Source organism: Tachypleus tridentatus, chromosome 2 (genome assembly GCF_004210375.1).
Source record: "Tachypleus tridentatus isolate NWPU-2018 chromosome 2, ASM421037v1, whole genome shotgun sequence".
Lineage (NCBI taxonomy): Eukaryota > Metazoa > Arthropoda > Merostomata > Xiphosura > Limulidae > Tachypleus > Tachypleus tridentatus.
Window position 1 is genome coordinate 91,307,269 of NC_134826.1, and position 14,096 is coordinate 91,321,364.

At 31.5% G+C, this 14,096-nt stretch overlaps 1 long non-coding RNA gene across 1 annotated transcript in view; it reads right to left on the minus strand.

Annotated features, from left to right (window-relative positions):
* Window positions 1-7,928: 7,928 nt before the first annotated feature.
* The window catches only part of LOC143244512 (uncharacterized), a 51,022-nt gene continuing 44,854 nt past the window's right edge, over window positions 7,929-14,096 (minus strand). The window contains exon 6 of the long non-coding RNA XR_013025127.1: window positions 7,929-8,198. This is a non-coding gene — a long non-coding RNA (uncharacterized LOC143244512). The remainder of the gene's footprint in view (window positions 8,199-14,096) is intronic.

Below are 14,096 nucleotides of genomic sequence, written 5' to 3' on the forward strand. Positions count from 1 at the left end.
AGCAATATCCTTCAGGTGCTTTTGGGAGATACATCTGTCTCTCCTTAGCAATGGTCCTGCAAAGTGGAAGGAAATACTGTATTGGAAGGTACAATTTTCTTATACTGAAAATGTATTTCTGATGGATGCTTCTCTCTGCTAACACTTCTTGCCCTTCCTCCCCACTTTCCTCTGATGCTTATATTTCATGCCAAATGGGGCTATAGGAAGATTGTTCATATAGTGAGGAAGGACACAGCTTGCAGGAAATAGAGGAAGGGATAAAACATCACATATTGAGAAATGAAATCCAAAAAAAGACCATATCAGGCCTAACTGACTCCTCAAGCAGGACATTGGAGGAGATGGAAATAGTCCTCATCTACCTGAACAGGCACAGCTTGTTCTAGAGGAAGTGGTACAAGGTGTGAGGGCCAGAGACAGAGATTGAGCCATGTAACATTCAATCTCCTGGCAAATAAACGTGGGTAAATCCCCTGTCAGATAATTCATACCTGAGGCTTTTGAGACACCCAAAGTGGTAACATGAACTTCAGAATGAGGAAAAGTCGATCAGTAATCAAAAGTATAAATAACAACGTGACCTTAGTAAACTGGAATTAAAGTGAAGTTAGGAAATAGTCTTAATGTAAACTTTAAGTGAAGTAAATGAAGACCATTTCATGAATATACTTAAGACAAACATAAAACTTTAAACAAATAAAAAGGAACATGTTCAAGCACTGCCAAAAGAGAAGTGATAGTTTGATAGATCCATATAGATGAAGTTATGCACATCATTTGAGTACATGTCATGCTTCTGTTGGTGGAGAAGTGGTACATGAAGGTTTACATGAGAGATATGTTGGAATAATTTGATTCCAGTAAGGGAAGGTGGATGGCTTGTACCACACAGAGAGAAGAAGCACTACATAAAAATAGTTAATATTGTGAGATAAGTGAAGCACCTGTTGAAAATACCTTTTGATAAGTCTTGATGGATAATGCATTTCTGGAAGATTGTGCTATTTGTTGTATTAATATTTTCATCCATTTTTTGATAGAGCCAGCATTATGAAATCTAATATACATTCAATGAGTACAACTGAGATTAGATATTAGCATCATTCCTAATGGTAAACTGTATGGTACTACATGGTACACACATAATCATGTAGTTTTATAAATATAGCTATGATATATACAAGTTACAACACAACTACACTGCATCCAACACAAACTGTAACAACTATTTTGTAATCATAAATGTCTTTGGACACCACCATTAGGAAACAAAAGTGTCTTTGAGCACCACAACCATAGTAGTAGGTATATTAATTTCACATCATCATCAAATCTCAGTATCTTAGAGCACTATCATGAAATGAAGTGTTTTTGAGTACTATTACCATTAAGAATGTTTTGAAACCATAATAACAATTATCTCTAAACCATCAACTTCAGTGTCTAGAACCATCACTATTTCTACAATGATCATGCACTAATATCTGAAGAAGAACAAAGTGATATGTTAGGCATTATGTAGTGTATTTCATGTATTTAAATACAACATAAAGATAGTCATATTTTATTGAATGTATTGTTCACATTATTTTGTGTGGTTGTGATATTTAAAGTATATTTGTTCCTCGTGCTTGGCAGGTTGTGGCTGCTACTTTTTTCCTTTGTATTTTTTCTTTGATTTCCCATATTAACATAGTTAAAATATATATAAAAAGACACACCAGTAACATTTTTATGCTATGTAGTTCCATAAATAACGACGTAATTTTCTACGTGTGTGTGGTGGCCATCTTGAATTTTCTTAATTTCTCTAGGAGCATGTACTTCACACCATCTAGATATAATTACATTGATGTCATAGGTAAACATTAATAAAAAAAATTATATCTAGAAGAAAATATTAGTGGATAGACTATAGACAATATTTTTTTTTTTTATCTATGGCAATGTGAATTTCTGTTCCATTGCATTATATTGTTTATTCACTTAGAAGAAAATATTAGTGGATAGACTATAGACAATATTCTTTTTATCTATATATATTTTATATAGATATTTTATATATTGTTTATTCAGAAGAAAATATTAGTGGATAGACTATAGACAATATTCTTTTTATCTATGTCAATGTGAATTTCTGTTCCATTGCATTATATTGTTTATTCACTATATAGTTATTGGCTGCTACTTTGAATTTTTGGCAGACATGCTGAATGTGAGCATTTTAACCCCATTTCCAAGTTCCCATATGAAAATATGGATGTAAGGAAGCATTTAGTTTAGCAAATAAATTTATTCAAGATTTTAATTAAAACATTTGAGATTAGTATATTTATGGTGACCATCTTGGATTTTGTTGGCCATTTTTAATATAAATCTGAAATTCAGTTTTCCTCTGATCAAAGGTCTACTCAATCAGTAACCTCAGTAACTTAGAATGTAGTAGTAAGTATTTTGATAATGTTACTGGCTGTCTTTGATCATAAACACATTTTTTAAACATTCTAAAAGTTTCATAAGGGTTTATATGTATAGGCCCTTAAAATCTGAAAGTTACACGATCCAGACTTCTAACATAAGGAAATGTTACCTAACAATATATATTTTTAAGAAAGTCTATGGTAGCATTTGTTCCTCCTCCCATCCCCAAGCAGTATCAGTGAGTCTAGTTTGAAGGTGCCATCTTATATACTTAAATCACTCATGAAAAAAACAGTTTTAAACTTCATTATTTAGGTCTGATATGGTTTTGTTTTAGCTCTTGAAAACACAGCTAAGAAAGCTAGTTTTAATTGAGTTAAAGAAATGGTTCATCAATACATGTATATTGTGGAAGAATTAAGTGCAAAAGCTTTTATTTAAATAAATCATTCTGAATCTCAAATATAATAATTTTATATCTGTTTCAGAAAAAATGTTGTCAGTACAAAAGGTCTGTTAACATGCTTTTACTTCGGACAGTTGTTTTTGTGAAACTTATTGGAAATGTACAAAAACTTTTCAGATGATATTTTTGTGCCACTCACATGATCTTGTACTTTGACTGACACAACTTCTAATTTTGTATTCTAACTAAGAATTTCAGAAGCACAGCTTAATAAGGTAGAAGTAACATTTTAATAGGAAACAGATTCATGTAGTTAATAATGTTGAAACAAACAGATATTAGTTTTTGTTATATCATAAAATCAAGTGATTGTTCATTGATAAATACACATCTTATTCTATCGAGAATTACTATATTTAGTAATGACAAATAGTGCAAGCAAATTTTGTAGAAAGTCTACATATCTTAAAACATCTCACATTCTATAAGTGCATCTTTTTATTGTTGCACAAGTTATTCTGATTTTAATAAATGCAATTGACTTCTTTTTTATGTGATAGAGAGGTACTAATATAGAATTTTGTTATTAAGCTTTGTTTGGGAAAAATCAAGAAAACTGGAGAGCAACATTTCCTGTCTTTTGTCAACTAGTATTCTGGAGTATAATAAACTTACCACAAATTTCAAAAAATATAACTTGCTTTTAATTACAAACAATAATAGCTTAACATTAGCATATGCACGAGGTTTTCTTTTATTCTTGAAAAAGCTAACTTTAGTTAAAAGAGAAAGAAACTTTAGAAGCATATTCTGTTCTTAGATTTGCTACTCTCTCTGATGTAGACTACAGTTTTACTGAATCACAGCTCATCAGTGCTGCTTATGAGAGCAAAAAAAAAGTACAGTTAGGCGTTTTCTTAGTGGCGGAATGTAAACATTTTTTTATGTTTTAATGTAAAGTTCTTTATACAGTGAAAGTAGTGGTGAATAATCAACAATTATGAATGTTGTTCAAGTTTAGAAGAATAAAAGTAAAAAATTTGACATTTTAGTTTGTGAATTGTTTTACATAGAATTGATTTTTTTATACAAACTTTTAAACAAAAATTGTTAGGTTAACTAGGGATAAATTTTTCTACTGGTCACAACTTTGGTTTCACGAAATCTAATAAAAAACATTTTTCTTACTGTTGTCAAAATGTTTAATATCAGCAATGGATGTTGTCGACTAAATGTTTTTATTGAATTTTCTTGAAAGGTAAACAAGCAATAATGTACCTTGAGCATAGATTTTATGTACATCTGGGGACATATGCTTAAAAACTTAAAAATAAAGAAACAAACATAAACAAACGCAAAATTAAAAAAGCCTTACTTATACAACAACTTAAACCCAAAATAAACCAATATAAAGGAACGCCTTTATACCTATATTAATATAATAAAATAAATAAAATTATATATTCAAACATCTAACACCGCCCTCTACGTTCCGACACTCAGTTGCACAACCCCTTTCAAACATGTGGTCAGCTTCCGCTCAGTTACCTCTTTCTTTGTGAACCTGACGATGACCGAAGAAGGTCGAAACGTTGTTCGCTCTTCTATGTAAAATATTTTCCCAACCCAAACGAGCCGTTTTTGCATATATATTACTCTACAAGTGGGTTTTCTCGACATCACCTTTAGAAGCCTTAATCCATTAAGAGATGCAGACATTGATTGTAATTCTATAAACACTGACCTAGGCTTTGCCAACTCTAGAAATACAGATGATGAATAGTAATTTTTAACACTTAGTTAGACTTCACAATGTTAAGAAGTTGAAAGGTTAATTATAAAACTAATAACACTGATCCAGACTTCACTAATGCTAGAAATGAAAACTTTGATTATAAATTGTGTAACACTAACTTATAGAAGTTAAGAGATGCAACTCAAACAACTTTGAGTATTAGTCTACTAACATTGACCTAAACTTCACTAACTATAGAAATGGAGACATGGATTATGTCTAGTAACAATGACTTAGACTTCACCAAAGATAGAGATGCAGACATTTATTGCAAAACTAGTATTACTGACCTGTATTTTAACAAGACTAGAAATGCAGACTTCAGACGTAAAACTACTTACACTGAACTAGACTTCTTCAATACTGGAAATGCAAATTTTGATTATAACTCTAGCAACCCTCATTTAGACTTAATCCACTACAGAAATGCTGCAGTTGATGATAAATATGGTAACACCTGTGTTTCTCAAGATCTATAAATGCAGACATTGATTGTAAATATAGTGACACTGCTATAGAATTGAAGAAATCCAGATATGCTGACTTTGACTGTGAATCTAGTAAAACTGATGTAGACTTCACTATTTCAAGAAATGCAGACCTTAATTATAAATAAAGTAACACTGACCAAGAACTCACTGATCCAGAAATGCAGTTTGATTGTGAAACTAGTAGTGTTGACCTGGACTTTACTAAGTCTAAAAATGCAGTCTTTAAACATAAATCAAGTAACAATCATCTACACTCCACAAAGTCTAGCAATGGAGCTTTAGACGGTCAAACTAGTAAGACTGACCTATATTTTTCATCAAATCTGTAAGCATCACAGACCTTGACTTAATAAAGTACAGAAATTCAAACATCGATTATAAACACTGGCCTAAGTTTCAACAGGTATACCAACCTTTATGGTAATACAAGTAACACTATCATAAAGCTCACGAAAACTAGAAAAATGATTATAATTGTAATAATGCTGACCAGGGTTTCAACACAAATTTAAATTGAAGAACTCCAGAGCTGCAGACTGATTATATATACATGTACTACTAGTAACATAGACTTCATTAATTCTAGAAATGGAAACTGATTATAGATCTAGTGACACTGACTTAGCTTTCTCGAAGTTAATAAATGCTAATTTTGTTGCAAATCTAGTCACACTGATGTAGATTGCACCAATCCTAGAAGTGCACAGTTTGATTATAAATCTATAAACACTGATTACACTTCACAATGTTTAAAGAAATACAAACGCGAACGAATTTCGGAGTTTGCTTCATGTAAAGTGTGAAGCATTGTCGGTGAAGTATTTGCTCCTATGTTACTAGAAACATTAGGTGAGTAAAGTTGTTCCAGTAAAATCAAATATAACTTAGAATTCAAATACCTGTTAAAACTTTACTTCATGGTAACTTTATTAGATGTGACTTACAGATATTTTCAATTGGTATTTGTATTTTATATTCTAATATGATTTACAGTGGTAAGAATACGCACTAGCCGGAGTAAGTTCTTTAATTAAGTTTTAAGCGTAGCTCTAACCATTCCTATATCTTTTATTTTTAAGTACACCAGATCCCTTGCCCATTGTTTTGTAGTTTATTGTTTAAATGTTGTGTAAATTACAATTTCGACATTAAATTTGTTGCCATTTGTGTGAAACTTGTGCCTAGTTTGTTTCCTAAGAACCAGTCTTTTGAAAGTCGTACTTACATACAAAAGTGAAAAATCCTTTTCAAAAAGGAAGTAAATGTAGAAATAACTAATATCAATATTAAAAAAAACGCAAACAAAATTGGGGGGACGACATTGGTATTAGCCATACCAAAATTACTTTTCTTTTTGAAAAGTTATTTTTTCTGTTTTTAATGCAATGTTGCAACAGACATAGGAAGGTTATATTTATAACCAAGTTTTAAATGCAATAAGATTTCAACTGTAATATATTTATTTTTGACTGGTAATTTCTGTTTCGCCCTGAGGAACAAGAGATGTCTATGAGAAAGCTAAGTTCAAGACATAATGATAATGTCGTTTATACTAAAATTATGACTTATTTTTAATGCTAACAATTAATACCTATAAAAAAACGTGTACTCGGTTTGAAGCCATGTTACCTCTGTGAAGATGGGTGACACCTTTCTTTTAGTTTTTGAGTTACATTAATAACTGAACAAAAAATTCAAAGTTTTTGCGATGATATTTACAGACATTCACAAAACTTGTGGCTCATTCGTTATATAGATATTGTTATGAAAAGAAACACTGCATAGTATTATAAAGTTAAGATGATCTAATGGAGGAGATATTTAAAATAACATTTTGACGAACAAACCGAGCGATCCCTATATAGGCAGTGAGCTCTACAGCCTGACTGATAGAGCCTAACTTTATACTGAGTTTTCTAATTCAAAATATACTGGCCCGGCATGGCCAAGCGCGTAAGGTGTGCGAATCGTAATCCGAGGGGCGCGGGTTCGCGCCCGCGTCGTGCTAAACATGCTCGCCCTCCCAGCCGTGGGGGTGTATAATGTTACGGTCAATCCCACTATTCGTTGGTAAAAGAGTAGACGGTGGGTGGTGATGACTAGCCGGCTTCCCTCTAGTCTTACCCTACTAAATTAGGGACGGCTAGCATAGATAGCCCTCGAGCAGCTTTGTGCGAAATACCAAAACCAAATCAAAATATACTATATTATCATGAAAGAGAGAAATTTATTAGCCTTTTATATTCTACTATAATAGTTCAAAGTTCACAGTATTTATGTTACGCTTTATACTCGCCAACAAGGAGAAAGAATTATGAATTTGCTAAAGTATTTAAATCTATTTTAGTAATGCCTAATAAGATTTAATACGATTAAAAAGTTTACTTGTGGGAGTGTTTATAGGCAAAGAAAGAGAAGCTTATGGTACATGCGACCAGTAACAGAAAACTTGATGCAGTGTTTTTTTTTTGTTAACCTGAAAATACACTTTTAATACGTTCGTGAATCACGTAAATCATACTGTTTGTTTGCTTTTAATTTCGCACAGATGATTAACCGTCACATTATAACGCTTCCACGGCTGAAAAGGCGAGCGTGTTTTGTGTGATGGGTGTCGAACCCACGACACGATTACGAGTCAAGTGCCTTAACCATCTGGTCATGCCGAGCCTAAATCATACTGAAATTGGGAAATGTTAATATATTTGCTATTCATTTGCCATAGTTATTTTTATTCTATCTGATTGCGTGATACAGTGTAAAGAAGAAAAGCTCTACGCAACAATAACATATTCGTAGTATGTTAGAAAAATAGATCTAAAAATGCATCTTTAATTTGTAAAATGTGCAATCTTCCATGTAACTTAATTTGAAGGATATTTTTTTTTATAAAGTTAAGGAACTGAACACTTTAATGGTGCATTTTACTCCTCTCTTTTTCTTAGCTTTCATCTCGATAATCTACGAGCAGCACGGGATTTTCTTTGTTTCATCTTCTGCCTTTTTACAATAAAAGGTTTCGTAGTAACGAAAACACGTATTTTGTACAGTTCTATAAGGCTTCAACCATCCTTGAAGTAAACTGAAAGAAAATAGAATAGGCGATATTATTTAATTTATTTATGTGACGGATATTTATTTATTAGATATTTATTTTAATATCGATTTTTGTTTCAGTTAAATATATATTTAACAACATACATAATTTATACCGTTAAATCTGTATTGCCCGCCTATTCAAAGTTGTAGAAGATTCTCGAGTGTAAGAATTAATACTACATGTGTATATAAATACAATTGATCGTCACTATTGTCGTGTAAACGTAATTTTCTTGAAACTCGCCCCGCGCTTATAAAATTGACCAATTATATATACTTATTTTTTCTTTACTACAGTTTGTATGCTGTAAACCAGATAATTGACCAGAAATATAGATTTTGCATATTACAAACCACAAACCGTTTACCTTTAGCGAATTAACATCGGACGTTAGTATTTTTACAGACATTATATAGATTTTTCTTGTTTTTTAATGCAGTGTTTCGATAGACATAGGAAGGTTGTATTTATAACTAGGTTTTAAATACAATAATTTTTTTTTTAAATTTCGCACAAAACTACTCGAGGGCTATCTGTGCTAGCCGTCCCTAATTTAGCAGTGTGAGGCTAGAGGTAAGGCAGCTAGTTATCACCACCCACCGCCAACTCTTAGTCTATTCTTTTACCAACGAATAGTGGGATTGACCATAACATTATAACGCCCCCACGGCTGAAAAGGTGAGCATGTTTGGCGCGACGGGGATGCGAATCCGCGACCCTCAGATTACGAGTCACACGCCTTAACACGCTTGGCAATGCCAGGCCCTAGATATAATAAGGTTTCAACTGTAATATATTTATTACAGTTAAGCGAATTTCTCCCAAAACAACTCACAATTAATTCGCTCCTCAAAAATATCAAGGATGTTCTGAATCGGATGGAATACTCAAAACTGTTTATCATTTTGTTAAGCTTTTGTATATAAATCTTTATTTATAATAACTATTTTTAATAACCGTTATTATAAATTGCGTGACTGTTTGTAAACTAAAATATATTTGCATTAACAAACAAAACTGTATATATCAATCTTGTTGCCAAACATCATAAATTAAATACATCTCTACATTTAATTAACTTCTAAATTTAAATTACAAAGTGTCACAGAAATATGTTAGTGAACTTACAACGCTAGAAACTGAGGCTCAAAGTAACTAATATTTGTCTACAATATTCACATTCACAAATCATTATGTGTAATGAATTAAAATAAAATTAGATCTATTTCGATTGAATAAAAAAGTAAAGGCTTAAATTACATTTTGAACGCCAAAAGTTGGCAATAAATTGAGATTCTATAACCTTAATATTTGTGATAAAAATTACTTAACTGCAAATATTTTTCAGTTATCTCTTTATTTGTTAATCATAGTTTTTAATTAAACAAGTTGTGTAAAAAAAGTAACAAAACTTAAGAATCGTTGCCCAAAAGGTATTTTATTCGATACCAGACCAGGACAGTTGTGTTGGAAAATGAGTCACAAATTTATCAACATAATTCACATATGTATGATATTAAAACAACAACGATATGTAACAAATAAAAGGTAGATATTAAACGCTATTTCCACATTGCTACAAGTTGAATCCGTAATGAAGTAATTATGAGCAGAGTAGTAGGCAAAACTTTTGCAGGCTAGTGTTATTTGTATTGTTAGCTTGTGGCATTTAAGACCGTAAATAAAAATTTATTTAAAAACATGTAACTTATATTGTTAAATGTGTATGTGAGATTCTCGCCTTTTCTCTAAATTTGTAGAAGATTCTCGAGTGAAAGAATCAAAATGCGCTGTGTGTGCATGCGATACTAGTGATTGTCAGTAATGTTGCTAAGTGAACATTCAAGAATGTTTATCAGTCAACACACGGGAAGACAGTACAATATTTTTGAGTCGCCACAGTCAGTACAGTATAAACCATGGAAGCTATAGTTGTGATAAACGCTTATTAATAGAGAAACTACAGATATTTAACTAGGAATGTCTGTAGATTTCAAACATTACAAACAGTTTAACTTCGGACGTTAGTACATTTCTACGAGGGTATTACGTATCCACGTCAGAGAAAAGTCAGCTTTTAAATGGCGTGAGGCTATCCATTACACGAAATGTAACAATATAAATACAGAATTCGATCTCCATGAACCGTCAATAAAAGATTCAGTTCTGTACCAGATAGAAAACTTAGTATTGTTTGTAAGTTTGTAAAACTCTTGTATATAAACCATTATTTTGTAATAACTGTTATTATCAACTGTATTGTTGTTTATACATTAAAATATCTTTGTGTTAAGAAATAAAATTGTGTGTATCAATCTTGTTGGCAAATATAAATTTGATATATATTGACATTCAATTAACTTCTAAATTAAAATGAAAATTTTCGGCTATTTGAAATCGTGACATGTATTGTGCATAACATAATAAATCAGACTCGTCAGAAATAAATTATAATACATAACATCGACAAACGAGCATACGTCTTAGGTTTAACTACGTCAATAACATTTCCAATGATAGAGAGATGGTAATAGTACTACGTTATGACGGATGCGAGTTTGGACACGAGAATTACCCTCCAGTTGTATACTATGTGTGGTATAATATATATATGTATATAAGGTACATTTTAATATATACTTTTATACGTGAATATATTATATCACTGACTTGTAAAAAGTACATTTGAAATGTACCTTATATACAAGTTAGTGATAATATATATTCACGTATAAAAGTATATATATAGCCTAGATTGCATACTGGGTAATATTCTATGCGTGTCACTAGAATTTTAATTCAAAAGTTTAAAAATTCCCTTTTTAAAGATTTTAAACTTTTTTGAATAATGAAATAATTTGCAAGAAAAGTAAATACTTCTTATGTGCTTTTAAGAGTTTACAGCTTATTTACTACAAACAATTTTGAATTAACTCTGGTAATAAGTGAAATAAATAAATAACATATCAGGTAAACAGTTTCAGGATCAGAAAAAGAAAAATATAATTGTTAAAAAAATTCATAGGCTGTTCTTAGAATGTTTACAGACATCATTAACAAGGTATGCCGTAACAATACGGTTATTCTAATAACTTTTATTATTATTCTTTTATTCTAATAAAATATATTTTAATTGATGTTACGTTCCGGCATTAGGCCTACATCTGACAAAACTGCTGTATCTGATGAAAGCTTAAGGCCGAAATAAAACATCCCAAAAAACATTTTTTCAAGGTGAAAGAAAGCATTTGTATGGTATACTTTTCTTACAAGATAATAAAGTTTAACTTAATTTAAAGGAATGTTGCAACTGGCGAGAATTTTTTTTTTTTTTAACCAGACGAGACAAGTACTATTTGCATAAAGAGGCAGAGTTTTAACCATTACGTCAAGATAAACACTGTAAGTGGAATTTGTTTCTTAAATAAGCCCAAACTGTGAATTTTGCACAAGAAATTTGACAATAACCAGAGAACTTACTAAAACAAAAAGATCCTCACCTACAGAAAGGCGTTTGAAGCTGATTGAGGGCATGAAATAACAACATTTGAAACGTATTCGAATACGTATTCTGGTATTAATAATACTAGAAATAAACTACTTCGTACACCAAAATGCTTTTAATTTATTAAACACTAAGCGTTTCGCTTTAAAGCTTTTTCAGGAGCGTTCACTAAAATACAAACTGAAACTAACAGTAGCATTGTATATAGCAAGACTCTGCTACAATCGAAAATAATTCTAACAAGCTCGTACCTTTGAATACAAACTATGACACAAGTTATACTAAATAAGATTCCGCCAAGAATTATAATATCCAAAAGTATATTTCTGTCAGTGATATCTGTAAATAAAAATAGCGTATACTTATTTAAATATACCAATAAAGAACCTTATGTTAAGAACACAGTTATTAATCAGGAGTAACTAGTTATTATATTTACAATGTAATAGTTTCTGTTATTAGTAATTATAATGAAACACTCCAAAAGCCGTAACACCAATTTTCCTAATACAGCAAACATTTTGTTAAAAAACAACAAGGGAGGAATCTTCAATAGCCACAGTATTTGAAATTATTTTGAGCAGAATGAGAGTAAATTAATCAGAGACCTTTTTCTCCTTTTTTATTAACTGTATTTTACCCAATTGAGTATACCCAATTCGATTTTATTACATGTCGACATCTTTACAAGTAAATACATAGTAAATTTGTTACAGGTCAAATGCATCAATCAAAAATATTTTAATTTAACTATCTCAAATCAGTTAAGTGATGACGGAGCTATGAGCTAAAAGTCTGTATTTGAAGAAAAAACAAACTGACCCGCTACGTCGTGACTAATAATGTTTAATAAAAGGAGTTTTGACTAACAAGCTCAAACTAAATATTAATAATACCTACCTGCCCTATTTTCGAAATGTAACGTGCTAACAAGTATGGTAGATTTGCTATTGTATATTAATTTTAATATCACTGTTCGTCTCAGTTAAATATGTATTTAGAAATGCACGTAACTTATACTATTAAATGTGTAGTGCAAAATTCTTCCATTTTCACTAAAAGTTTAGAAGATTCTCGAGTGCAAGAATCAACAACATATGCATGTACGAAAACAATAGCGTATCGTCGTAATTGTTGTGTAGGCTGAAGCTTCTAGAAATTTTCCTTAACCATATAAAACGTAACCGACACAACGCGCTAAGAGTCAATATATATATATATTATTGGTTTGATACAATTTGCATACTAAAAAAACTAATAAACTATAACCGTGATTAACGCTTATTAATAACAAAAATTTATATTTTTTACCGGGAACGTTTGTAAGTTAGTAGTTTTATGAAGATATTTAATAACTTCAGCTGTGAAAAACTCATGTGAACAGTGATCACAGCTAGCAAGCTTCCCGTGAAGTAAATTGTATCGATATCAACTCGAAATTAATTCACTCACAGTGAACCCTCAATAGAATATCAAGGAAGTTTCGAATCAAATAGAAAATTCAATATTGTTTGTAGGTTTGTAAAACTTTTTTACATTAATCATTATTTGTAATAACAATTATTATAAATTGTATTATTGTTTGTACATTAAAATACATTTTGTATTAACAATCAAAACTGTATGTATCAGTTATGTTGGCAAATGTATCTCAAAATGGGTGGTATTGGTATTAACACTTTTACTAATAAAGCAGAGAACCAACGTTTCGACCTTCTTAGATCCTCTTCAGGTTAACAACTGCTTTATTAGAGTGGATACATTAGGGACAGCTAACACAGATAGCGCTCGTGCAGCTTTGCGCGAAATTCAAAACAAACAAACAAACCAAAACCAAACCATGAAGAAAGAAAGCCAGCCAATAACCCAAATAGCTACCCACTTATCAGCCTGACCACCTGTGAAGGAATAAATGCCTGAGAGAATAATCAAGAAGTGTCTCTACATTCTTGGAGTTAACATCAAAATCACCAGAAGAACAAAACAGATTAAGAAAATTCAGACAAACTACACTCTTTAGTTAGATTAACAGAATATGTATTAATGTTCCATAAAAAAAGAAGCCCGGCATGGCCAGGTAGTTAAGGCACTCGACTCGTAATCCGAGGGTCGCGGGTTCGAATCCCCGTCACACCAACCATGCCTTTTCAGCCGTTTGTTTTCTTAGAGCAAAGCCACATTGAGCCATCTGCTGAGCTCACCAAGAGGAATTCAACCCCTGCTTTTAGCGTTGTAAATCCAGAGATGTACCGCTGTACAAGCGGGGGGTACAATAGTTGGTAGTTTTAATAAACGAGAATGCACTGTCGCTTGTTTTCTCGATATTGAGAAGGCTTTCGACATTGTATGGCATAACGGTCTCCAGTGTAACGATT